This window comes from Herpailurus yagouaroundi, unplaced genomic scaffold (genome assembly GCF_014898765.1).
Source record: "Herpailurus yagouaroundi ecotype Mexico unplaced genomic scaffold, PumYag 160, whole genome shotgun sequence".
In the NCBI taxonomy this organism is placed as follows: Eukaryota; Metazoa; Chordata; class Mammalia; order Carnivora; family Felidae; genus Herpailurus; species Herpailurus yagouaroundi.
Window position 1 is genome coordinate 14,735,792 of NW_024412401.1, and position 24,610 is coordinate 14,760,401.

The 24,610-nt window shown below is 36.1% G+C and overlaps 1 protein-coding gene across 3 annotated transcripts in view; it reads right to left on the minus strand.

Annotated features, from left to right (window-relative positions):
- LINGO2 (leucine rich repeat and Ig domain containing 2) overlaps positions 1-24,610 on the minus strand; it is a 508,494-nt gene that overhangs the window by 177,649 nt on the left and 306,235 nt on the right. For 2 of the 3 annotated variants that reach the window (XM_040481442.1, XM_040481439.1), the window contains one exon: positions 21,309-21,396. The exons of the other annotated variant lie outside the window; for it this stretch is intronic. The gene's annotated coding sequence lies outside the window, so the exon portion shown is untranslated. The remainder of the gene's footprint in view (positions 1-21,308; positions 21,397-24,610) is intronic. 3 annotated transcript variants of the gene reach the window in all.

The window sequence follows — 24,610 nt, forward strand, 5'->3', positions numbered from 1 at the left end:
GGAGGAAAGTAAGATAATAAAAGTTATCTGCTGGGGTGTATATTTAGTTCAGTTCTCCAAGAATGGCCTAAAGGCAACTGACTATGTTTAAGCCTCTGCTAAGTACTGGAGGATGGGGGTGGGTTAAAGGGAGGTGGTTATTGCCCAACAACAACCACAGAAGATGAAACTCCTGCTCACCGAGAGATCTGTCTTGTTTGGTCAACATGAATAACAAGCAAGTTGAAGCTTATGTAAGACAGTATATGATCCATATATGATTGAGCAAGCTCAGTGATATTGTCAAAAGGATTATTAGTGTGGGCTTGGGTTTAATCAGTTGCAAAACCAGATGGACTCCTACATCCATGTTTGTCCAGTAGGGAGGGTATTTTCCAGTAGAAACATCTGAAAGGTGAGATTTCAATACACAGGCAAACAGCCATCTTAAGTAAATGAACTCAGTGAGGAATAGAAGCAGAAAAGAGGACGGGAGCTGTCAGATCAGGAAGGACACCATCCAAGGAGAACAATCCAGCATTTCTTCTCCTTTCTCTAGTCAGTCATTTTATACTCATTATGTTCTGTGAACCAGAATTATTAGGCTGTAAAAAGAAATGTTCCACTCTAAGTTTCAAAAGAAAGTGATGGTAGAAATCACCAATGTTTACTAGAAGCTGAAGATATTGGGGGTAGGATAGGGAGGAAGGCAAGGATTGGGATGGAGGGATGCAGCGATCTGTCAGTGATAACTGTACAGTGTTTTTAATACATTTGACAATCTATAGTTTAAGCTATGAGGTACTATGGATTTGCATGCTTTGGGTATTTTAAACAATTTTCTAATGCTGCAGAATATGAAATAGTCTAGAATAGTATTATGTTTTATAGCATAATAATATCAAAATGCTTTCTCAAGAGTACCACATTATCATCTCTTTTTAAGGAAGGAATTCTGATGCATAATTAGAGTTAGGACTAGATGTCTGTACTCTATTTCAGTTTGGAGATCTGCCTCTGACCTACTGTTGTGAACACTTGGAAAAGGTTTGTTCCATATATGAGCATACCATGTGTTAATTTTCTTTCTTCCTCTTCCCCCACAGAATTTCTTTCTTGCCTCACCAAATATGAAATTTGAGCAGAGGGTCTTCAAGTTCCCAGTCTTAAGCATTTTTAAACATTTTGTGTACAATTTCATTGTAAAAAGTTCTTCCTTTTCTTTCTTTTATTCACGAGTAGTTTCAGCAGAAATGGCAGAAACTCCTTTATTCTCTCCCAGGCTCAATACTTCAACGTTCCTGGATGAGAATTCTTCCTAATAAAACTTTATATTTCCCAAATTATCTGGGCCTGAGCCCCTTTGGCTAATTTGTTCTGTGCTAAGGTTAATCCTGATCTCCATGTCTCTTTGTTGAGCAAACAGATGGGAAGGGACAAATTTGTACAGCACTGTCAAGAACGATTTAAATAAAGTTCCACTTTTTATTTTTAAACAGCATCTTGAGAGAAAGTATTTTCACAGTCAGCCCTCTCTAGGGCTCCAATCACAACAGGACCAAACATCCCTCATGGGTTATGAGCTACTATCTATACCACCATTGGTCCTCTTCAGATCTAACTGCCCACAGCTTAAGAGCAAGCAGTCAGTCTTAAACTGCCTCAATAGTCAATGGAGTGGTTATCTCTGGGCCTCTTTCCCCAACAATCCTTGCCTTTAGGAGGTGTCAGAATTTGGAAGGAGATGAGCCGACGCCATTTTCTACATAATCACCTTACCATACTACCATCTACAGTGATCTCAACATTCTCTTTTTTTCTTTTATTTTTAGTTTTTTTTTAAGTTTATATATTTATTTTGAGAGAGGGGAAAGGAGGAGAGACAGAAGGAGAGAGAGAGAATCCTAGGCAGGCTCCACACTGTCAATGCAGAGCCCAATGCAGGGGCTCAAAATCATGAACCATGAGATCATTGCCTGAGCCCAAGTCATACGCTAACTGACTGAGCCACCCAGGCACCCCTCAGTGTTTTCTGAAATGAAGACATCAACAGTGCTCACTCTATGCTGGGATCTGCTAGGCACTCTAAGCATTTCCAAAATACAAACTCCTCTAATTTACTTGATCCTCATAATGACCTTAGGAGATACAAACTATTATTATCTACAATTTACAGATGAGGAAACTGGTTTGAAGAGGTTAAGTGATCTATGCAAGGTCACACACCTAATAAGACTTCCAGAAAAAAGAAATTAGATCACCTCCACCAAAATGACAGAGATATTTAACTTTCAGGAAAGCCATGTGAGTAAAAATGTAATTAACATATATTCGTGGGGATCTTTCATTTTCTATGGCTGTATTTTATTCACCCCTAGACATATCAGATTAGGGCCAAAGTGAAAGAAGACTAGACATCAAGTAGGCAGAACTGGTAGTAAGTGTGTGTGTGTGTGTGTGGAGGGGGGTCTGAAATTCTGGAAAAGTTCACTGATGACATCCTTTTCATAAGGTTGCAGTAGCCAAGAGGATCATACCACTCTATAAAATTCCCTCTAAAACCCCTTTTCCTTCAATATACATAACAAAGACTTCACCAAAAAGCTGCTAGAACTGATACATGAATTACTACAAAGCCGTAATCATCAAGAATGTATGGTATTGTCACAAAAACAGACACACAGACCAGTGGAATAGAATAGAGAACCCAGAAATGGGCCCACAAATGTATGGCTAACTAATCTTTGACAAAGCAGGGAAGAGTGTTCAATGGAAAAAAGACAGTGTCTTTAGCAAATGGTGCTGGGAGAACTGGACAGCAACATGCAGAAGATGAAACTGGACTACTTTCTTACACCATACACAGAAATAAATTCAAAATGGATGAAAGGCCTAAATGTGAGACAGGAAACCATCAAAACCCTAGAGGAGAAAACAGGCAACAACCTCTTTGACCTCAACTGCAGCAATATTTTGCTCAACACATCCCCAAAGGCAAGGGAAATGAAAGCAAAAATGAACTATTGAGACCTCATCAAGATAAAAATCCTCTTCACTTTACAGGAAACAATCAATAAAACTAAAAGGCAACCGACAATATGGAAGAAGATATTTGCAAATGACATATCGGATAGGGGTTAGTATCCAAAATCTATAATGAACTTACCAAATTCAACACCTGAGAAACAAATAATCCAGGGAAGAAATGGGCAGAAGACATGAATAGACACTTTTCCAAAGAAGACATCCAGATGGCCAACAGACACATGAAAAGATGCTCAACATCATTCATCATCAGGAAAATACAAATCAAAACTATCATGAGATACCACCTCACACCAGTCAGAGTGGCTAAAATTAACAACTCAGGAAACAACAGATGTTGATGAGGGTGTGGAGAAAGGGGAACCCTCTTGCACTGTTGTTGGGAATGCAAACTGGTGAAGCTGCTCTGGAAAACAGTGTGGAGGTTCCTCAAAAAATTAAAAAAAGAACTACCCCACGACCCAGCAATAGCACCACTAGGAATCTATCCAAAGGATACAGGAGTGCTGATTCATAGGGGCACATGTACCCCAATGTTTATAGCAGTGCTTTCAACAATAGCCAAATTATGGAAAGAGCCTAAATGTCGATCAACTGATGAATGGATAAAGAAGATGTGGTTTATATATACAATGGAATACTACTTGGCAATGAGGAAGAATGAAATCCTGCCATTTGAAACAACATGGATGGAACTGGAAGATACTAAGCCAGGTGAAATAAGTCAGTCCAAGAAAGACAGATACCATGTTTTCACTCATATGTGGAATTTGAGAAAGTAAAGCAGAAGACCATGGGGGAAGGGAAGGGGAAAAATGTTTTCAAATAAAGAAGGAGGCAAACCATAAGAGACTCTTAAATATAGAGAACAAACTGAGGGTTTATGGGGGGATATGGGGGACAGGGGAAAATGGGTGATGAGCATTGAGGAGGGCAGTTGTTGGGGTGAGCACTGGGTGTTGTACGTAAGTGAATCACAGGAATCTACCCATGAAACCAAGAGCACACTTTATACACTCTATGTTAGCTAATTTGACAATAAATTATATTAAAAGAAAATAGCAATGCTACTAAAGCAACAAGACTCCTAGGACTTCACATTGCTTTTCACCCATTGTCAGGTATAAGATAAGAGAAGCTCTATACTGAAGATTTGATAGAAAAGAAAGAAAAAGTAAAAATCAAAAGCAAAAATTAATAAGTTAGAGGGATAAAATCTATAGTTTGTTTTCTTAAGTTGTTTATTTATTTAGAGTGAGAGAGCAGTGGAAGGGCACAGAGAGAGGAGAGAGAATCCCAAGCAGGCTCTGCACTGTCAGCTCAGAGCCTGACATGGGAAACGAACTCATGAACCATGAGATCATGATTTGAGCGAAAATCAAGAGTTGGACACTTAGGTGACTGAACCATCCAGGCACTGCTATGGTTTGTACTTTAAAAGAAACTAATAAAATAAATAACCGCTAGCTAGTCTAATCTAGAAACACTAAGAAAGTACAAAATACTGATCATAGTTTGAGAAAGGGGAAAGAATCTGAACTATAAAGAAAATTAAATGTTTCAAAGCCTAGATAAAATGATTGATTTTCTAGGAAAACATAAACTACCAAAATTGACATGAGAAGAGATAAAAACCCTTAACAGGTCAACAATCTTGAAGATATTAAGAATGTTGCCAAAAGTTACTTCCTGAAGTAGTGTCAAACTTAGTTGTAACATTAAATTGTTTTATCCTTAAAAGGAACACATAATTCTTATAATACTTAGGGTATTTCATAAAATAATAAAGGCAGGTTTGTTATTTACAAAGGCAGAGAAACACTTAGACCAAACCCTGAGAAATCCAACACACTCAAATGAGATAACTATACACTAATTTCACTTACTATGACCAATGGAAAAAAAAAAAAACTTAAATAAAATTTAGCAGTATACTATGAAAATAATTAATTATGACCAAGTTGGGATTATTCTTGAAAAGCAAAGATATTTAAGTATTAGGATACCAATAACTGTAACTGACTATTGGAGATCCATAGAGAGAGAGATCATATGATTCCTTTAAAAGATGCTTAAGAGACATTTGATGACATTCAACATTCTTTCCTCATAAAAATCTTTAATAAATGAAGATTATAAAATAATTAACTAAATATGAACTTATATTTATACAGGAAAACATACAGCTACATATACACTATATATATAAAATATCAAAGGTCAATACAATGTTTAGATTTAAAAGTGATATTCTAGAAGCAATGCTAATAAAATCAAGAGAACTTAAGCCTCTCTTTTATCACCAGTGATGTTTAACATTACTCTGGATATGCTAACAAATATACCCAGACAATAGTATTATTAAGATTAAATAAAATGTTGTAATCATTTAAAGATGATATGATTATTACAACTAGAAAATCTAAAACAATAAAATAAATTTGATTTTTTTTTTCAACGTTTATTTATTTTTGGGACAGAGAGAGACAGAGCATGAACGGGCGAGGGGCAGAGAGAGAGGGAGACACAGAATCGGAAACAGGCTCCAGGCTCTGAGCCATCAGCCCAGAGCCTGACGCGGGGCTCGAACTCACGGACCGTGAGATCGTGACCTGGTTGAAGTCGGACGCTTAACCGACTGCGCCACCCAGGCGCCCCAAAATAAATTTGATTTTAACAGAACTTAGATTTTTTTTTACATTGTAAAAAATGATATGTAAGAAAATTTAATGAAAACAACCCTACTTACTATGGCAATAAGACCATAAAAATTCTTGAGAATGAACTTAAGAAATGTAGAGGTTGTAGAAATTATAAACTAATGAAGAACTGAATAGAGAGACATATTTTGTCCTTGGAGTAGATGATTCAAAGTTGTAAAGATATCAATGTTTCCTACATTAATGTAGAAATGAGATGCTTCCTTCCCATAAAAATACCAACAAAACTAAAGAATTTATTTAGAAGACGAATACATAATAATGTACAGAAAAATCTTAAGTATAATGAAGGTTTATTAGCTCTACCAAAGATAAGATCTATATTAGTAGATTATGGTACTCGTCAAACAAGAGATTGATCAATGTTTAGTCCTCAACTTAAGAGGGGACTCCAAAATAAATCCAAGTATATACGGGAATTTAATGTGTTTAAAAATACATTTTAAAGTAGTAGGAAAATAGCTCTCAAGTAAATGTCACTAGGACAACTGGAAGCTATTTGAAACTAGTAAAGGTAGTACTTCACTTTATTCCTTATTCAAATTCCATAGTGGATCAAATGTTTAAACACAAAAATAAAAATACAAGAGTACTAGGAAAAAATGTAAGTGGATGTAACTTGGAGGTAGGAAATGCTTGGATTATGACAAAATCTTAGAGTCATAAAAACACTGATAGATTTAAATAATAAAAGTCAAAACCATCTATTAGTTTACCTTAAATTGTTAATGACTGAAAAAATGTAGCTTAAAAATAATTAGAAGCCAATAGACTAATATCCATAATATATAAAATGCCTAAATATCAATGAGGAAAAAAGGTAAATAACTGGCAATGCTCAATATTAATAAAGTTATAAAAATAATGTATTTGTGATTAAAATACTGAAGTACGAATAAAATATTCCTCTATTCCTTTATACTGGAGCTATGTTATTTGGCATTACCTATATCCTGGGGAGGCAAGGACAAACAACAACAACAACAACCACAACAACACCAATAATGGAGAGTATACGTAAGGAATTCACACTGAAGAAAGCAAGTATGATTGACACAAGCTAGGCTTATCTCAGCTTCATGAATGGGGGTCTACCAAGTACTTTCACATACACGTTCATTTAGTGCTCAGATTATTTGTACTTAAAGATGACAATAGTAATATTTAGAAAGGAAAAAAGATCCACAATTAGTAATGGAGAATCAAGACTTGAAAGTGCTTCCATTACTCCATTTTATTTTTAGTGCTATGACAAACATCACTGTACAGTTAAGTGCTTCTGTTTGAAGATACACTATTTTTTGGGGGGGTACAGGGAAGGAAGAGGTGCATATGGGAGTTGGATGGCAAAATCCAAATTTCCATCTAAAACATGACTGTAGAGCCCATTTATTACCATAACAATTTATTTACTTGTGATATTTCTTCACTTATAAAGAAAAACTCAGACTTTGGGCCAGACTACTAAGACAGTTTGTCTACTCAAACTAAAGCTCACTCTCTTCCCTGTGGGGCCAAATTTCAATTTGTAAAGGCTACAAATCAAATATGAGCACATGCTGATCCAGAGGTAAAAAAAATCCAGGAAAAAAATACGGTCTTTCCATTTCTGTATTGTTTGGTCTGTTTGGACACATACCTGTGAGTGGGTTTTTATTTATAGAGACACAGTACAGATTGTATATTATTTTCCTGTTATGGAAGAAATGAGGCTATATTCACCATGTACCGTATTTCTGGGCATCAAAATTACCTTCTACCTGTATCAAATCCCTGTGTTTCCATAATGAAGAGAAAGTCTTTGTGTTCTAATGAATGATACTGTTCAATTTATCATCAAAGTTCATGAATTTCCATTTTGCAGCATTCCTTTTTCAAACACCTATGGACTTTCAATATGTGTTCCAATTACATTTACAGAGATAAGAATCTCATCCTAATAATGCCCTAATATTGGATTATAAGGAAGAACACAATATTGGGTTTAAACGAAAGAGTTTTTCTCAAATGAAGCAAATTGAAGAAACAAACTAACAACAGCCAACTGAACTTTTTTCATTTCTTACTTTTAGAAGTTTTAGAAATAATTTGCTTTATATTTCAATCACTAAATCCCTAAACTATTAAAATGCAGAAGCAAAAAATATCAATATATGGCAACTGCTTATTGGATTTTAATTCTCCCCTGTGAATTCCAGTCAGAAATTCTCATTATTGGTACTTTATTTATTGGTAGTTTATTTATTTGTAGATATTCTATCTGAGAGCATTAAAATTCATTAAAGATAAAAAAAATATGTAAACCATTGACAGGTAATGGTTTCCAGCTTTGGGGAAACAAGTTTACCTTTATAATATAATAAATTTACTCTAAGAATTCAATTTCTCTATGCTTAGATTTCCCACAAATTTAACAGCAGAGATCATAGCCAGGAATCTACAAGTAATGGAAAACAAGGTCTCTGAGAAGCCACATGCTAAATCAAAGGATCAGTCATGAAAAGTTATGCCCACAAGAGAGGTCCCTATGTTCTTAACGAAACTTTAACTTTTTCTTCGCACACAATCCTAAAAAGTCCTATTTCCTCACATCCACTTTTTATAACCTCCTTCTTTTTATACAATTGTCAGAGTGGTCTTTGTAGGTCAGGTAGGTCTTTGCTACCCTGCTTGACATAGAATATGTCCAATATATGTTTGTAGAAATCAAATTTTTAAAAATATGCTCTACTGAAATGGTAGAATATTAAATCACATGGAGATGTATACAACTGCTTACAATTATAAGACAAAAATAGAGTCTGGATTTGTGGAAATAGAGGGCATAAGGTAGTTTAGCTAGATGACTAACCACTACTGATTGGAATCTCTTATTTGTAATTATTCACTAAAAATAGAAAAAAAACATCTCTATTGCAACAAGTTTCTAAGAAGTTTTGGGACTTATTCCCTTTTCCTCTTATGTACTTCTTAAATATACATTGAAGAGACAGTTTCAGACATGGTGGCTTCACAATATAGAATATTCTCCATAAACTGAGAACAGGCCAAAAGATGCTACTCCCTTTAATAGAAACCAACAGTAGTCGATATAATTCAGTGACAGCAACCACTCCCAGGTATGGTTTTTAAATATGCCGTAGCTTCAATTAGCATTGTTAAAGAATAACTACTCATCAGGCAATGTGCTAGGCATTTTAAAAATATATTCTCTCATTCAGTCACAAAATACTCACATCTATCTTATCACACAGGCATTTTAATTCCCATTTTGCGAATGAAAGTCAGAGACTCAACTGCTCTTAGTGAAAATAAGATGTCTGGGGAATCTTTGGTAAATCAAAATATCATTAGCATAATTTTCTGTGACATCATAAAGGAAATGGATTGCTAATTTGCATTGAGTCTAGGAAAATGAAAATCAGCCAGGTATAATATTAGCATTAAGCCAGTAATATCCAGAGAAGAGTCTCTGCATCACATAGATGATGGAGCATTCCACCTGCTAAAAATAAATAAATGAACTCTTTAATGGAACAAGATGTACCTTTAGACTGCTTGGGTACATTTTAACACTAATGATAATGATAATGATAATGATAACTAATATTGCAACTTAGGGGCACTTTCTATGAATCTCACATTGGGCTCTGCTTATATGTGTTATCTTATTTAAGTAGTTCAACTCTTTCTTAGAAGTTATTTTTACATTTTTAGATGAAAAGACTGAAGATCAGGTAGCTTAAAATAATCTCTTAGAGGAACAGAAGTTTTGGATGAAGGCTTCTGTGATTCCAAACTCTGTCTGTGTTCTTTACTTCTAGCACATGAACTCCCTGAACAACTGTCTGAAGATATCATATCTCTGTCTTTACATGACCATGTGCTCACCAAAACTCCTGGTTATCCATATGGCTTCCCACATACTTGACCGAGATATCATCCTAGATAATGAACACTCAAGCTCTTTGAAGGCAGTTATCCTTATTGTAGATAAATGTACTGGCCTTCTTTACTCCTCTAGAGTAAGCTTAGTTACGGATATTCAGTCCCTCAGTCTCAGAATTCTGGGAGCAAATTAAAGAATTAAATTTCTGAGGTTGAATATCTCCCGAACAGAAAGACCACACCCATGCAAACCCCTGACACTCGGGTGTCTCTTTTTGAAAACTGGGGTTTATAATCAGTCATTTTGTCACATTCTGCAGTCAATAGAAGACCCTCTGATGAAGTGCCCCATATCCAAGCCAAGTTTATCAACAAGAATTTCTTGAGAAGAGATCTTTATATTAAAAGCACAAACCTCTGCTATGCCAATGAAGAGTTCTTGGGTAAAAGAAAAGATACTCAAAGATGGTTAGATAGGGGCACCTGCGTGGCTCAGTTGAGCATCTGACTTTGGCTCAGGTCTCACAGTTCTTGAGCTTGAGCCCCACATTGGGCTTGCTGCGGTCAGCACAGAGCCCACTTTGGATCCTCTGTTCCCCTCTCCCTCTCTCTCTTTCAAAAAAAAAATAAATAAAACATTAAAAAAAAGAAGGTTAGATAAAGGAGGGTTTCTTAAGGTTGTTGGGGGAGTCTGGAGGCCAAGGGAAGCAGGCTTCACTTCTACTATCCATTTCCTTTCTTAGCATTCATAGGGTCTTTCCTTCCATTTGCCAGTTTCTCTCTCTCAAAATTGGATTAAAAGTACCTCAGAGCTCATCAGAGCATGTCTAATAGACAAGGCCATGGCAGCGGGCACTGAAGGACCATTAGGTCATACACAGGAGAAGATTACCCTTGCAGTTGCTATTTCCACTTACAGCTTCTCTATATAGGTATACAGTAATTCCTGAAGAGAAGTTACACAGGGGAGGGATCCATGCAGTCAGTATTCAGCTAAGCAACTGTCCTTCACACAGTATGTGCTAAGGAAGAAGCTCATTTTGCTTCCAAAGTGTGTGTGTGTGTGTGTGTGTGTGTGTGTGTGTGTGTGTCTGTGTGTATAATAGAAAGGTATACAATACATAAAAAGGTCAGAGCAAGGAGAAAAGAGTATAATAAAGCAAAGCTAAATTAGAAGCTGCATGGACATGTACATGAGGACAGACTTGAATAATCAATAAATTCTCAGAGAATCCATCACTTTCATGCTTGGTTTAAGGAGATAACGGCTTCACAGATGTATCAAAATGATGGTTGAAAACATTTATTTTGCTACCTAGATTGTCAATTGGCATATATAATAAAGTATTTAATTTTGTTCTATGAATTCTTTAAAAAAGTTGTCTATACAAGGTTTCCAGGCATTATAAATGAGGTAAATGCACAGAGAATTAAAATTCTGGAACTATGTTATGGCATATTTTAAAGTCAAAGTCCTCTCAGCTAAAAAAAAAAAAAAAGTAATAAATTCTTTGTTTCAAATAAGTTTTAATTGGTATATGTGCAGATTTATTTTTTTTGATAACTGACATATGAACCATTTTTCTGATATTAAATTTTATTAGAATAAAAAGATTACTAAAAAAATACACATGAAATTTTAAATTCCATGATAACTTTCTGGGATTTCCAAGGAGGATTTGGAAGTCTGATCAACAAGAACCAAATGGCGTGTTTCCTGCTTTACCTGATTACTTAGCTAAATAAAGACAGTAACATTTATTTCAACTATGTTTCAGGTAACTAAGAACATCTGCTATAATTGAACACAGACAGTTCCTTTGTCCTCTCTTGTAAGATAGCCTATTACCTACAGTTGTGGGGTAACTGAGATTTTTTTTTTAACTATGAAAAGGTGACTGATATTCGTTCAAAACAGAGAGCTGACTGGAAGCTCTGAACCCAGACCCATTGAATGGGAGATGTTGGTTCATTTGATTGCTGACATCATATTATGAGTGCCTAACAACTTCCAGGGAATGTGCTGCCTTATAAAAGGGAATCTACAGCAAATGTGAAAAAAATTAATTACTCTAGGACATTAAGGTTAATAGGATCATTGTCTAATGTTCTAAGAGGCAGGGAAGATCTGCTGAACTGAGCATGTCAGGATATTAAGTGCACTGATTGGAGTCTATTGGAGTCCAACAGAAATAGTGTCCACCTCGTGTGGTATCTCAAGAGAGGGCTCTGGCTTACAGTGATTTCTGTGAAGTGGCCCATTCATTAAAGGGGATGATGGTCCTGTAGACCTATCACATTAAAAAATAAAAGGAATGAGAAAAAAAATTCTAGTGCTAACGTATTTGTTGCCTCACCAATGTTCAGTAATTGGACAAAATTTCATCCTAATTATCTGCTACTTTTCTGTTCCTTTATATCAGGTTCTACTCATCAATTCACATGGCTAAATTGTCCCATAAAGACAAAAATCAGTATTTGTCTTTTATTTATTTTTTATAATTTGTCTTTTCTGTTACACCTTTACTTCTACTGTTTGCTCTTCATATCTATGATTTGATACTCTACAAATGTGAATTAATTCATTCTTCCCTACCCATTCATTTACTTACCAAATATTTAATGATGGTTTATAAATAGGGGTACAGTTTTCATATTTTGTTCATTATTGTACTTTCAGTGTCTGGCTCTATCTAACAATGGTTACTGTATGAAAGACTGAATGGATGACCGAATGAACTTAGTATCAAGCACCATACTGACTGCTGGTTTTGGCTCCATACCCCAGTCTATTAGTCTCTTTGATACTATCCTTTGTTTCCCTTCCTAGCATTTTAGACATTCATACCCATGACCAGTATTTGATGTTATTCCATCTTCCAATTTTGATCTTTCCAGTGTTTGCAGAAGGGGACTTAAATCTGGCCTCACAGAATCTCATCCATTGCATCAATAGCTAGACCAATGTTCAGCCAAAGGTTGAAGAACATGGAAGACAAGGTTAAGATCACAATATAAATGCATAATATTTACATAGAGCAATTTCTAATAGGCTTTCAGTTGTACAAATATATCTTTGGGCCATAAGATTTCTCAAGGAAAGTCTATTGTTCCCTAGTTCCCCAGCACCACTTGGGGGTAAAAGAGACTTAAAGTATAGGGAAAAGGCATTTGGATGCATGATGATATGAATACCATTAAGAGCAAAAATATGTTGGCCGGGAACTTGAATATTGCTATCCAGGTTATTTTGCCAATTAAAATACACAACATTTAAGTGCAACTAATGATTTTTCACGCAAGTGAAAGTACTTAAACACAAACTCATTAAAAATCATTCAGCACCAGTAGCAACCAAAAGATAGTATTAGCCTCATTTGCTGATGAAAAAACCTGAGACAAAAATCAGGTAATCCTCCTAAAACTAGAAAGGAAGTCCATTATTACAATTTCTCACCTTCACTTATATTGCAAATCAAGCGAGAAGGATTCATGTAGAATAGCAACCAGCTAGCAGAGAGTAACTTTCTAGGATGCAGAATTCAGACACCATTTATCTCCTCTCATAGGCAGATTCTGGGAGACTATTACCAAATGCTACTTTAGAACTTTTCACCTTTGGCAGTTTTCACCATTTCATTACATCTCTGTAAAAACTTGCATTTTCTATTATATTCACTACTAACAATCCATTCCTTCCAGTTAAACTTTACCCAAAAACAGTATCCATATAATTTTCCCAAAGTTTCATAAAACAGTGTTCCTCAAAATGTTTCACTATTACGTGTTAGAATGGCTATTATCAAAATGACAAAAGAGAGCAAGTGTTGGTGAGGCTCCTCAAAAATTAGAAATAGAGCTGCCATATGATTCATCAATACCACTTTTGGACAAATATTTAAAGGACAAGCAGTCAGTATCTTGCAGAGATATCTGCACCCATATATCCATTACAGCATTATTTATAACAGCCAAGATATGGAAATAACCTAAATGTCCACCCATGGGTGGGTGAATAAAGAAACATAATATATATATTCACAGACACACACACATATACACATACACAGTGGAATATTATTCAGCTTTAAAAAAGAAACCTTGCCATTTGCAACAACATAGATGAACTTGGTAGACATTATGTTAAATGAAATAAACCAGATCTAGAAAGACAAATACTGCATGACCTCATTTATATGGGGGATTTAAAAATGTTGAGCTTATAAAAGCAAAGAGTAAAATGGTGGTTGCCAGGGGCTGGGAGGGTAGGGGAAAGGAGTAAATGTTTGTCAAAGGGTACAAACTTCAAGCTACAACATGAATAAGTTTTGGGGATCTAATGTACAACGTGGTGATTATAGTTAATACAACTGTATTAAATAGTTGAAACTTGCTCATGGAGTTGGTCTTAAGTGTTCTTAGTATACACACACACACATGCAAAAGAAACCATAATTATATGAAGTGATATGGTAATTAGTTTGAGAGCAATAATTTCACTCTATATGTTTATCAAAACATCACCTTGTATACCTGAAATATATACTTTTTTTTTAAATTTTCTAAGTATGCCACAACAAAACAGCCAACCCCTCATCCTCAGCTCTGCTCTTTGAATCTAATAAAGCTTCAACCTCTAAAGCTCACTTACTCAAATAACTGCTAGCTCCCTTACCTCACATCTTCTACCTTTGGCATAAAGGAAGTCATCTTAAATTCCAGAAACTGGTTGAAAAATTACAGGAAAAGACTGATTCACCTGGCTTGGGTCAGATACACAGCAGATCAAAAAACTGGAGCTACTGAGGCAGAGAAATGGTGTAATACAGAAATTCTCTCAGAACTACATGGCTTTAGTCAAGGAGTAAGCCTTTTTCCACTGCAGGACAGAATACTAGGGAGATCCAACAGCAGTAACAAGTCTACTACATGGCTTATTTTAATATGAAATGTAATCATTCCTTTACTATACACTGCACTCTGCATTTCAGGAAGATATTTTATATTTTTTTTCTGCATTATTTGTATCTTCTTATGTATTACTCTCTACTCTGGAGATGACTGGATGGTGGCAGTCTGGGTGGGGTTCTGGGATCCCAGCAACTGCCCATAGAAGCTATTGCTTACATGTGGCTTAGAGAGGTGCATGTTAACTAAACAAAAAATACAGGATGGCACAGTGAAGAATGACAGGGAGAGTACCTTTTGGTGCATGATTCAACACCGGTGAGGATAAGGTGTCAGGAGTTGCTTGTGGAAGGCCAAGTGCTGAAACATTCTAAGTAACAGGTTTAGAGGTTTAGATTTTATTCTTTAGGCAACACAGGTAAATCAGAAATTTTAGAGATGGAAGTTACACTTATATTCATGTTTCAGAAAACAATTCTAGCAAAAATGTGTATGGCCAATTAGAGGGATGAGAAACCAGAGGCAAAAGATTACTTTAATAAGTTTATTATAAATATTCCACACATTTGAGAGACATTGAAAAGGAGGCATCCACATAATCTGGAGCTAACTGGTAGTTAAGAAAAGAGCAATAGTCAAAGGTAGGACAGACTTTGAGCTACAGGGGGAACATCAGGCTAAGAGGTTAAAATTAGTAGATACTTACTGTAACCTGAAATTAATGAGTTGTAAATTGAAACTCTTTCTGTCCTTTTTAAATAGACCATAAAGATATTTGAAATAATCTTTTTTTTTTAAGTCATCTATACACCCAGTGGAAGGCTTGAACCTACAACCCTGAGATCAAGAGTTGCATGCTCCACCAATTGAGCCAGCTGGGTAGATATTTGAAATAATGCTAAGGTTAAAATTTTTCCAAAGGACAGAAGATTCTAAAATTCACTCAAAATAACCTTTTGAATTCAGATGGTAAGATTCGGGAGAAGTGAGTCACAAGGCCTAAAAGTAATGTGTGATGGTACCATATGTTGCTTCTCTCAATAACTTTTTTACTTGTTCTTAAAGACAAAAATAAATAAAAATAAAAATACATGTTCAAAGATCCATCAACAATATCAAGAGTACAGATCATGGTGGATAGTTATTTTTCCTTTGTGGACTACAGAGTCTGCCTAATTCAATCATCATTACCACACACACCACAATCCTACAGCCCAATTTTCTGCCTAAAACAAGCTCCAACTTGCCTATTTACAATTCACTGGATTGTATTAAAACTCTATTAACAATTGTTCAACTGATTTGACTTCTTGGCATAAGTAACAAAGTCCACAACAGCCCAGAATTAAGATGTGTTTTGGCCCTGACTTGTAACATTGATCAAGTTGCAACCAAGGAGTTCAGCTTTCATTTGTTCAGGAAATGATTCTGCCTCTATTTTTATCTAAGCCAAAAATGTCAAATTAATCAGGAAGGAAACTTTATAAATGTTGGGAATTATTCTTTGCTTAAATTCAATAAAAAAAAAAATGAAGCCCTATTCTACTAGTGGTATCATAGGTAAATGTTATCAAAAGTGACAACTCTAAAGAAGTAGCTGGTGCCTATCTAAATTGTTCATTTTCATTTGAACTACAGGTATATATTTTGACCTCTGCAAATGCTTTATAAACTTAGGATTCATGATATTTCATTCACATGAATGAAATTCTAGTGAATTTGTATTCACTGGATATTTACAGATCACTGGCAATGTGTCAGGCACTATGGTAAAATATAAGATGATAATAATGAGTATATTAATAAAAAATAATTTTTCATGTTACTCTTTGCCAGAAAATTCTAAGAATTTCTCATGTATTTATCATTAACTTTCCTTAAAAATGTTATGAGATTTGGAAACTTTTATTACCTCTGTTTTACAGATGAAAATACAAATGCAAAGTAATTTGCTCAATGATACACAGCTTTAAAAGTATGGAAGCTGTAATTTTGAACCAGATTAATTGTTTCTAAAGTCATTCTATGGTAAAAGATGAATAATGATGAATTACACTGGAGCATGACAAATAAATGTCTTGAGAGCACACAAAAAAATCATCTTGACATCCAGCAATCGGGAAAGCCATCAGGGAGGTAACATAGGCAAAGTGTCTGGATAGCTTTATGCCTTTGAGGTGGCTGGTCCACTCCCACATACATGGTTAGCAGGCACCATACCATCAGGATAAGTTCTTGACATCCTGTCTGCAGGTATGAGCACCAAATCTTGAGCAACTCTCTCAACTCTCCTGACCCAGTTCCATATGTCCTTTGCTCCCTGTCTCTTGTTAGTATATTGACAGAAGACTTTCACTCATCACATTGAATATTGCTGGCCATTTCTCCTCCACTAACAATTTTGTCTTTCAGCTTGAGTTTGACACCCACAGGTTCCTTGGTCCAGTTTTGTCTAGAGTCATTTGGACTCTGCTACAGTGAAGCACCAACCTCATCCCTGTTCAACTCTTAGGCTGGGACAGTCTTCTTCCCAGTTAATCTCTTGAACAAGAAAGTAGACATGGAGTCCTCTTAATTTTTCATTGTTAGTTTTTCTAATTTTGACAAAGCTACTTTGAGTGCAAACCCAGATTTCTAAAATAAGAACAAGTGCAGTCATAAAATTTACCATCTCTCTAAAGAACAATGTTTTTTTATAGTTCACTGTACAACATTTGCTCAAAACAGAAGTGAATCAATAGTATTTTATTGGTCTCTTTCACACTAACTCTTTGTTAATGGCACACTAAATCTTGTTACTTTGTTGAACTTCATTGCAGAGACCCTATAACATGTATTGGGATATCCAGGGCCCAAAGTTTGGGGTTAAGGAGTCTGATTGTGGAGGAAGGTCAAGTACAAAAAGGATGGGAGATAATTCTTGGATCTACTTTCCACTATTCCTGGTTTTACACAGAAGATGCTTAGTTTTGTTCATTCAAGTCATACAGTAGCCTAACCAAAAAATCTGCATTCCCAAATACATTATTACCATGCCGCTCCCCATTCATTTTCAGGTGTAGGGGAAAGCAAAGTAAATGCGATAAAATGAATGATGAAATTAAAAAAAAAATCATTGAGCCTGTAAAGCTTGTGGTTTTACCTCTAATTGTTTTCCATTTCTTCCTTATCCATTTTGAACTGGCATTTTTTCCTCTAGAAAGCTGAGGAAGGCTTCTTTTCAATGACTTTAGCTATTTTCCTCTCTCCATTTGCCAAATCTAAGTATACTAAAGGAATTTCATACTTAATGATTAGAATTGATCACTAAATTTGCTAGCTCTGAAAACAATCTATTTTATATGTCAAAAACTTTATTTTTCTTCACAATCCCAGCCTAATGGGAAAACAAAATGAAGAGAATAGTCTAAAACAAAAAAAAAATCAAAGCAATTCAATGGAACTATTATTTACCAAACACAAAACCACCAAACACATCAATAATATGCCTCTTACCCTTTAGGCATCACCTTCCAAAACATACTTATAATTTTCATGCATTTATTCATTTAACAAACGTCCCCCCCCAAACCAACTATAAACCAAACATTGTGCTAAGTACAGAGCATATGGAGATGAAAAAGACATAGCTTTTGTCTACAAGGAGCTTCTAAACAAGAAAAAGAAACCAAGTACTCACAATATAGTGGATCCAACAAACTTGTTTTCTGGAGCCTGACTGCTTGTGTATAACTCTTGGTTTTGTTACTTACTAGCTCTCTCAACCTCAGCTTCCTCGGTGAAGAAAGAAAGATATAGAAGGGTTCTCATCCCATGTGTTTGTTGTTAAGATTAAATGAAATAAGGTGCACATGCTTCGAGCAGTAACTATCTTACAGGGATCAAGAATTAATTATTATTGTGAACAATTGCTACTTCACAATACTAAAACACTCTCACATGCACTCACAAAGGTTTAGAAGCCATGGGGCATTCAAATACAGTGGTTCAAAGGAGAGATGATTTATTTTTATTTGGTGTTAGAAGGATGCTCAGGAAGACTTTAGGGCATTTGTGGCAGACAGTAAAGAAAGAATGTGATTATAATTTATTGAGATGAGGCAGGACACAGGAGATGGATTTAATTTTATTTTGAGAATGGAGTAAGTGTTGCTTTCCAGAACTGTAGAATTTGACACCCCCCCCAAATATCTAATGGGGTTTTCTCTAATCAATGGTATTAGCAATTTCTTCCTTCCTTCCTTCCTTCCTTCCTTCCTTCCTTCCTTCCTTCCTTCCTTCCTTCCTTCCTTCCTTCCTTCCTTTCTTTCTTTCTTTCTTTCTTTCTTTCTTTCTTTCTTTCTTTCTTTCTTTCTTTCTTTTCTTTCCCAAATTCTAAACTTGGGTTCTTCTATCTGGTGGAAAAACAAATGGGCTTTTAGATTCTATCAAGTCCTGTCTAAATTAAGAATAACTACTACTACTTCTTCTGCTACTAGTCTGTGCTAGTTTATTTACCTACTTGGATGTGACTCTTTTGGGGTATCTACTGAACACCAAAGATGGTCAATGATTTCTAATTGATTATGGTGAGAGAAAAGTCTGTTGTAGCTCATGCCATTATGGCTAAAGCAGAAATTGTTCAAATTGGCATCTGATGGATTTAAAAATGTCCCAGGTGACTCTAATAGAAAGCCAAGTTTGCAAACAATTAGTTTAGGCATAGTAGTCATCTCCTTCCCTATGCATTTGGAAAGTTCTTCATAGGAGTAAGGAGGTGGTTTTTCTAGCCAGTTTAAGTGATTATATGAATGGTTGGAGCCAAGACCTAAAGATTTCTGGGACTTAAATTGCACTAAAGTAAAGCAACAGGAATATACATGCTCTACACTTGGACAATATAAATAAATAAACAAAACTGTCAGTTCCATCTGCACACAGTGGGAAATGTTCTCACAAACGACATTAGAATAACCATGTGTGGTTTTGCCACCCAGTATTCCTTCAGACGTCTTATCCTTGAGACATACCTTATCCCATTTAAAAATGAACCACAAGAAAAAAAAAAGTTAGAGAGGGAGAGAGGCAAACCATAAGAGACTCTCAAAAACTGAGAATAAACTGAGGGTTGATGCGGGGTGGGAGGGAGGGGAAAGTGGGTGATGGGCATTGAGGAGGGAACCTATTGGGATGAGCACTGGATGTTGTATAGAAACCCAATTTAACAATAAATTTCATATTAAATAAATAAATAAATAAATAAATAAATAAATAAATAAAATTAATATATAATGCAAGATATAAAATAATGTATAAATAAATAAATAAGAACCATATATCTGCATCTATGAGTTCAATTCTTTCAAGCTTTTAACAGGCAAACAAAATACCCTGTCCAAACAAAACAAAACAAAAAAATACAAACTTCTATGACTCATATATGTACTAACATTTTGTAATCATGTCTTAAAGGATATGAAGAGCTCTATCATTTTCCTTATTATTATTTTTTTAAGTAGTCTACATGCCCAGCATGCAGCCCAATGTAGGGCTTGAACTCACGACCCTGAGACCAAGACCTGAGCTGAGATCAAGAGTTGGAGGCTTAACCGACTGGGGCACCCAAGTGCCCCCCACTTTTGATTTGTATATTTTGAAAATTTAACTCATTCTTCCATAGAGTTGAGGCAGCAGCACACAGAACAAAAAAATACCAGATCAGCCATTACCCATACACTAATTTTTTTTGGCTAACATTGGAATATTCTTTAAAATAAGTAGAGTTGGTGAGAGACAGTAAAGGGCAATTTTTTTTTGTAGAAAAGATTTATTTTCATTGTACTTGAAATATAGTAGTCCAGAAGCCAAAATGAAGCTTTTAGAAATGAAGACTTACGGGGGGGGGGGGGGGAAACAGAAGAAAATATATTTAATAATAACATATAATAAGTATAGGGGTTCTAACTTATTGATTCTTTCAAAATTATTCATTATTTTATCCATTCAAAAATTATTGATCAACTGCCTATTGTGTCTAGGCACCATTCTAGATTCTGATTCTAGATCGTGATAATGTAGCAATGAATAAAATAGACAAAATCCCTGTCTTTATGGGGCTTGCAATTTATTAGGGGGACAGACATGAGGCAAATAAATAAATATATGTAATATATAGTTAAGGACATAGATTATACAATATGGAAGCCAGAACTGAAAGATGAAATGGCAGCTGGAAGGGAGAGTGAGGTAAAAAATGAGTTATCTGCTTTGTTTTGTTTATTTATTTACCAAGTGAGAGAAATCATAGCATGAACTTTGCTCTGGAATTCTTTCTGTCTGGATTGTTTTTTTTCCCCCGAACACAAATCTAATTTTCTTATATGCTTTGCTCAAATGTCATCTTTTCAGTGAGGCCTTTACTGGTCATCTTATTTAAGATTGTGCCCCTCTCCACCTATCAGCACTCCCTATCTGATCTATATCTTCTATATTTTCATTACTGCTTTTGGTTATTATCTGCCTTAGCCTCGTAACAATGCAAGCTCCATGAGGGCAAGAATTACTTTCTGTTATGTTCACTGCTGAGTCCCCAGCGATCTCAACAGTTCCAGACATATACCTGGTATTAAATACATACATCTGAATGAATGTTTGAATGAATTAACAAATAAGCAGCCAGCAGAGTGTTTTAACATATAGGCGAGGCACAGAAAGGACATCGGTTGGGGTGAATATAATGAACACTACAATGAACAATGTACAATAATAGTCTCTGCCATCAGTACCCACCTTCTAGTGACTGGAAATAAACAGACAATCCTACTCCAATGTGATGAGAGTTCTGGGTGTTCTGGAAACACAGGAATTTCCTCCTCTGCTGTGAAATGAAGACAAGCTAATTGAGATGGGGTAATAGCTAAATGAAGACTTGAATATTAGAGCTACCCAGGTGAGGAAAGGCAGAGAGAACAGCATATGCAAAGTAACTGATGATAAGGGAGAGCTTGCTACCTTCTGGGAACTGTAAATATTTGAGGGTAGTGGAAGTTTAAAGGGTATTTTAGGACACCCTGAACATAAAGGACTTGATGCAGAGGACAAGCGAGAGTCACTGAAGGGTTTTACATAGGGAGTCACAAGATCATATCTGTAATGTTGGAGAGAATGATTGGAATGTGGATACTAGCAATAGTTAACTTGGCATTAGGTGATAGTGGACTCAACCTACATAGTGGCATTAAGGGTGGGAAGAAGCATAGAAAATCTGATGATAGTGCATGCCCTTCCCCAGAACAAAAGAATTTGTAGTTCAAGAAAGAATAATAAATCCATTGATGCCTTCCAGTGGTAAATAGGCTATTTGCAAAGTAAGATTAGCTCCTAGAAAAGTTCCATAGCTGAACCTTTCTATCTGTTCTCCTTTAAGTGCCCACAAGTGTGCATTGCTTCTCTAAGTATCATTGTGCATGCATGGAGCTTCAAGGCTAAACAGCAGAAATGGGGAGGGACCCTGGTTCTGTTGTGTCAACTATCTGAAGCATCAGGATGTAGAAGTATCTTTTGTAGGAGCCAGAAAAGGTATCAGGTGTTAGTCTAGGAAAGAAATTGTCTAGAAGGGCAGAAGACAACTTTCTGGACCTTTTTTCCTATTACCTTCACTAAGCCCTTGTTCCTTTCTTTCCCTTGGCTTCACCCAAGAGCGTTGTGTTTTGCCCTTAGCCTGAAGTAAACAGACATTGTATTCTGTTCAACCTCTGATGTTAATTCTGCCTCTTAAGTCACCCTTTCGTCTTCTTCATCTTGCTCATATATCTCACACACATACATGCGTGTGCACACAGACACACACACACACAGACACATACACACATCCTACATTTTTACTCTGGAAGCTCTACCATAATACTTGGCATCTATTCTTCCTGATTTTGCATCTCTGTCATGCAACACAGGTTTTACTCTCAAAAAATGTTGGAATGAATGCAGCTGTGCTAGATATGAAATGAGAAATAGTGTTTCATATTTATAGGAACACCGACTGAAATACCTGAAGTCGAAAGAAGAAAAAAAAACAGAGTAACTGTACCAAGAGGAAGAGAGGAGATGCCAGTATGATAAGTGTGTCTTAGTCCAGTCAGTCTGCCATAACCAGATACCACAGACTGATTGACTTAACTAACAGAAGTTTATTTTCTCATAATTCTGAAGACTGAGAAGTCCAAGATCAAGATGCAGGCTTATTTGGTTCCTGGTAAGGATTCTTTTCCTTGCTCATAGTCAGCTGCCTTCTCACCTCAATGGTGAAGAAAAAGAGAACTCTGGTGTCTCTTCCTTTTCTTATAAGGACACAGGCCCTATCGAGTTAGGGCTCAATCTTATGACCCCATTTAACCTTTATCTCCTCCTCATAGGTCCTATTTCTAAATACAGTCACATGGGGGATAGGGCTTCAACACATGAATTTTAGGGAAACACAATTCATTCCATAGCAATATGCCCATTTAGTGAATCTCTGACAGATGTTCACAAACTCAGTGCTTTTATGTTCAAGTGTTTCCCAGCTTTTTTACATCCATTATCAGCTTTTAAAATGTCATGCATTAGGCATGTGGGCAGTGCTCTAGGGACTAGTGGTTTGTTGCACTGAAAGAGTCTGCACAATGACCTACAAAGAGGCTTGCTGTTTAAGCCAGATGACCTACATTTGAAGTCTAGTTTTGACACTCCCACTTCTGGGCAAGTAAAGTTATTTACATTCTCAGTGCTCATCTATAAGATGGAGATAATACATCCTACCATGTTGTTGTGAAGCCTGAAGGAGTGACATGTATGGAAACATTTGAGGTACGAAAGATGTTCTACAAGTACACGGCCTTTAGACTTCATTCAATCTAGTCACTTGTCTCAGCAACCACTATCAAGATTTCATTTCTTATTGGTAGTGTGCTGATAATTGGCATTTACTATGTGCCAGACAGTGTTATAAGTCACTTTAAGTTTATGTAGTATCTAAATTAATCTTCACAAACATGAAGTAGCTGTTATTATTACTCTCAAAAACAAAGTCAGCTTCTACCGAAATAGAAGAACCTAGTGGCTATTGTTCAGCCTATTCAGAGACAGAAAAAAAAGCTAGAATATGTAAGACAAGAAGTCCCTAAATTCTGAGAAACTACTTAAAATTTTTCTTAAGTTTCTTTATTTATTTTGAGAGAGGCAGAGAGAATGCAAGTGGGGAGGAGGAGAGAGAGAGAGAGAGAGACAGAGAGACAGAGAGAGAGAGAGAGAGAGAGAGAATCCCAGGCAGGCTCCACACTGTCAGTGCAGAGCCCGGCATGGGACTCAAACCCACAAAACCATGAGATTATGACCTGAGCCGAAATCAAGTCAGATGCGCAACTGAGCCACCTCGGTGTCCTAAGAAACTACTTTTGATTTCATTGAGATTCCTGAGATTATGGAGGAAGGTGGCTGGCATTAACAACCTCTAATGACTGCCCCTACTTCTGAAAGGGGTGGTCTGTTAGTTTCCTATTTCTACTGTAACAAGAAGCAAGACCATCATCACCACAGTAAACCAAAACCAAGCACAACCTGAAATAGGAGAGAGGGGTGGGGGCAGAGACTATGAGGAAACAAACACCAAGTCTATAAGGAAGTGAATGGAACAAACATGCAGAAAAGAGGCAGAGATTTAGGAGGTCCTTCATTAACAAGCTCTTTATTCCTTATTAGATACCTTTCAAACTCCTGCTTCTCGCAACCAGAACAGTTTTAATTAGAAGCATGCTTGAGCAGGGTGGAGGCTGTACCTGAAAAATCCTCCACCTACCCTAAAACCCCATGAAAGCATGGAAAGGGGTTGTTGCAGGCGTCACAGAGGATGGGAGGCTTGGAAGGTAAAAGATAAACTACAGGCATGGACAGAAGTCCTAAAATCCAGGACTGCAGGGTTTTCATACTATCCCCATATGTACTGGAGTTTCCCTACTCAATAATTTGTTGTCATGTTTCTGCTCTCCCAATTCCAACATTGCTGTGACAAAAACAAAACAAAACAAAACAAAACAAAACAAAACAAAACAAAACAA